Raw genomic sequence first — 4,570 nt, forward strand, 5'->3', positions numbered from 1 at the left:
CCCTGCAGCAAATACAGTACATAATTAGGTGCAACAAGACAATCTCCTATTTCAAGAAATTCATTAGCCAAGTAAAAGAATCCTCTAACTAAAACAGTTAGAGCAATTCATTTTATTAAGATCAACATGCTATTTATTTATTTCATAACTCTGCTAAGGCCTTTTTAAATATATGACAGAATAATTCTTTTTCTGGTGTTCTGGCTTACATTAGATAACCACTTCTGGGTTTTATGCAAGACAGATGGAAAAATCCATCACTGATTTACTGCACATTTCCACACACAGTCAAACTAATATCTGATCACTCTTGAAGATGTAAAACCCTGCTTGGCAGTGAATACTTCAGCAAATCTCCAAACACATGGGGGTGCACAGTCCTGTGGAAGAAAGCTTCTGATAGTCAAAATGCAAACCAATACACTGCAGTATGTACTGGGAAAGATAACAAAAACCAAATATTTGGGATTTATTTTCACTTCAGAAACTACTGCAACAGAAACAATTGCAATAAAATAAAAGTACTGCAATAAATACTATGTATAATGGATTCTGAGTTTTATAATTATCCATATGAAACACCTTGAGAACTTTTTCTTTTTTTCTTATAGCTGTAGAAGACAGCAGTTCTGAATGTTAGTCAGGAAGATGAATCTTTGGGTGTCAATTAAATCTTTTTAATTCTATTCATTCTTTCAGGTGACTGTTTGCAGATGCCTCCAAGAATAAAAGGTGAATACTCTACCTCAGCATTGTTTTTAACTTCTTGTCCTAAAGTCCTTTTTTAATATATTTCAGTTAGGTCCACAAAGCAGTTTTAGTGTTGCCACAGCAGGTGGAATGACCTTTGCCCTGTTCCTATTTTACAATGTGTTTTGTAAGACTCTTGACACTTCACTTCAGACCCCATTAGGAGGAATATACTGCAGAAGTTATTGTCTTCTGAAAGGAATATTTAATTATTTTCACATTTAATTACAGACAAACCTAGTAATTTTCAGTTAATCAGAAATCCATCCTCTCTTTAAGGACACAAGTATTTTTATTTATTGCGGGAAAAGTAAACAAGAAAACAAAACAGAGGCTGCTAATCCTAATTTGGAAGTGTTTAAGTGCAGGGCATATTTCACAGATGGTTTTGCACCCTCAACAGTTTGGTGGGCAATATGGTTAATTTTGATTATATGAAAATGTCAAGACAAATTATCAGGGGAAAGGACCATCCAAAAGTTTTCTGAGGTTAAATGGCAATGAGACACCTTTCTTCAAGATGCAGAAGCAAGTATAAACCATTTGATGAGCAGAGTCCCCTTGAACAAAGGAGGAGCCCACTGGAACAGAGCATTTGAAAAGCAAAATCATGCCCTTTGATAGATGCTTTCTGTCGTGAACATAGGAGTTAATCCATTTTTTTAGCAAGATTAGCTGTCAGATTAACACATCACTGAGGGAGTCAGAGTTGTTCCAAACCAAGGATGTGCCTGAAGAATGATGTGCACCCACATGAAGGAGGCTTCACAGAGGCTGACTTACAACACCATGGTGGAATGCAAACTCTGCCTTTTTTTTCCTTTTTTTTTTTTTTGCTAATGCTGACCAGAGCTCTACAAACAGCCATTCTCAATTGCTGCATCATGTTGAGTTGATAAAAGCCTTGATGTGGATTTTAGCATCCATATGCAGCCCTTGCATCTGCCACACACATCCATGCATTAACTCCAGGGCCTCTGTTCTGGACAATATACATTTATATGTTAAAGAATTTACTTCATCAAAGTGCTTCTTAAATATACTGGTTCTATCCATTCAGGAGCATTTACTTCTTCTGGAAAGCCAAGTTTAAGTAAATTTAATTTCATGATAGAACAGGATATGATCTGTGAACAGTATATATTCCAATCAATCAAGGGAGCAGAACCTTTCTCAAGCAGCTGATGGGTGTCAATATTCCATTTAAAAAATACATCCTGAGCATATGGACCTATAGTTAAATCTCTCAGACACCAGCTAAAGAAATGCAATAGGAGTTATCACATCTGAATTCAATGATGGCCCATTTGGGATAACTTGCTTTTGGAGACCTCATCTTCTAAAAGACTGCACTATAATGTGTGGCTGCAGTTTAGTGGTAAAGGCCTTTCCTCCACAAATATTTTGTTTCACAATTTTATTTTACTCTCCACTCTTACTCTGTCTGGGGCTTTATTTTTCACCCCTCAGCAAGCCAGCAAAGCCCCTTTTCTGCCCAGCCTTTATTTGTATCTTTTTGTAATCTTCCAAAATTAATAAGCAAGCTAAAGGAAGGCAAAGCCTGCTCTGAAACAAGCTTTGTGCCAATACAGGAAGATTTGACAAGAGAAGGAAGCCTTCCTATGGAAGCTCCTTGAAGACAAGTCACAGCCAAACATTCCAAGTGGTGTCTGAAGGATTTGAGAGTTTTGTGCATAGTCAATATTTGCTATCTATTGGAGCAGCTAAAAGTAAAGAGATAAAGTTTCATTTTCTTGCCTCAGCTCTCTGTATTTGGTCAGGAACTCTCTAAAGAGGCCTGGCTTGTCTTGCACGTGGGCCAGCTGATCTCTGAGGGCAAATCCACATGTGACAGAGCCCAGGACAAAATATGAATGTTACCTTTATAATTTAACACCCAACTGCCATTTGAGCATAGCTCACAGCTACTGAGCGCTAGAAAAACTGTAGGAGTCAGCAGATTTAACCCTAAAAAACAGCAACAAAAACGGCACTAAAAAGTCCCCAAACGACCCAAAAAATCTGTATGTACAACTTCATTAAGGAATTGAATTCACTCACAAATGAAGAAGCATCAGATTTTAGACCACTGGACACAGAACAGATGATTTCACACAGTCTTTTGTATTGAAATACCTTTCTTTTAGACAATTTACCAACTCAGGTCAAAAAATATTCTCAAACTAGATTTTAAAAAAAAATTGAGGCAAAGAGCATCTTAAACAAGCAATTTGAAAAGAGAAAGAATATTTTCAAGTAGCACACCTGGTCTTACTTTTAAAGTGAAGTACACAATACGAACACAACATGACATATTCTTTGTCAATGCAATGAAATTTTTGATTGCATGATAGTTACTTCAAGTCCTGAGTCTCTTCAATGTAACTAAAAAACTTCATAGGAAGAAGCAGGGGAAATTCCAATCCAGTATTAGTCTAATCATCCACACCCAGTGCACTGTAACAGGTAAAGAGTGGGGAAGCTGTTAGAGGCCAAGTGTTTACAACCTTATTAATAACAGGTCATTCAACATATCCAGCTAATTAATACAGATGCCTCACCTATTTTGCATTCTCTCCAACACTAACAGCATGCCAGAGTCAATAAATTCACAAACAATAACAGAAGCAGCAAACAGGGACACAGGTTATGTTTGAAGATTTCCTGAATTCACCAGGAAATTCTAATCCCTTTTAGATCAAGATAAGATTCAGTATTGCGCTATAACTTCAGACTAGTAGTTCCTACATCAAGCATTTGTCTCCACAGAGAGAAACAATAACTACTAATTCTATTCATTTTTTTGTTCTAAAAATGAATTATTGACAGAAATATTATCTCAGTACAGATGCTGATTTTATTTCAGGTTGATAAATGAAGATAGTTCCTGCCCCTTTATTTTATCTCCAAAGCACCAGTGTAAAGGTGGGGAATCATCTGATTTAATGTAGAAGAAAATGAAATAGTAGAACAACAGATGAGTAATGAAAACTGACAGGTTTTGTATGTGTTTGAAGTAAAAGATATTTTTGTCAAGTAGAAATGCTGTTTGAATTGTTTCCCCTTATTTCATTTTAAATTTCAAAACAACATTCTTTTCTAAGTAGACAATAGGAACCAAAGCAAGAAACTGCATTCAATAAATCTCTAAAAATCTAACAGGCTTCAGGCTAGGCTGTACTTTCTCTTTCAAATATTTCCACGTAAAATCAGATGTTAACTCTCTGAGTGAACCCATGTGCAAACTCTTTATTCATCAGATTAATGGCTGTGGAGCAACAGGCAACTGAACACATTTCCACACACATAAGGTATTCATGACTTTCCAGAAAACTTCACATTATTGCAACTACTTTTCAGTTAAATATGTTGCATCTAGTGAAGAAGAAAATAAATTGCAACAAGGTTTAATGGGAAACTACAGTAAATGTATTGACACTAGTAGAAATTTGTTTCTTTAAACAGGACCTTGTTATTACTCTGACAGATGGGTTTTTGCCTTTCCATACATTTGAAAAGAAAAGAAAAAACAGCCTTTTCTCTGAGATACTTCAGATTGCCCAGTGTAATATCTCTCTCTGTTCCTGCTTTTATTCTCATCCAAGGCACAATCCATAGAAGAATTTAGTCAGCTTCTGTACTTTAGCAGCTAAGTTATATGTTAAGGGTAGAAATACAGAAGTCAATTCAAGATTTTATTTCATGTTTACATTTATACTGCATATTACAGTACATGCCTCTAAATTTATACAACTTGTGATCTCAAGTACGCAGAGGGATGTCCAATACTGATGGTAAGGTTCCACTGCTGGTCCCTGTG

Source organism: Geospiza fortis, unplaced genomic scaffold (assembly GCF_000277835.1).
Source record: "Geospiza fortis unplaced genomic scaffold, GeoFor_1.0 scaffold405, whole genome shotgun sequence".
NCBI classification, from domain to species: domain Eukaryota; kingdom Metazoa; phylum Chordata; class Aves; order Passeriformes; family Thraupidae; genus Geospiza; species Geospiza fortis.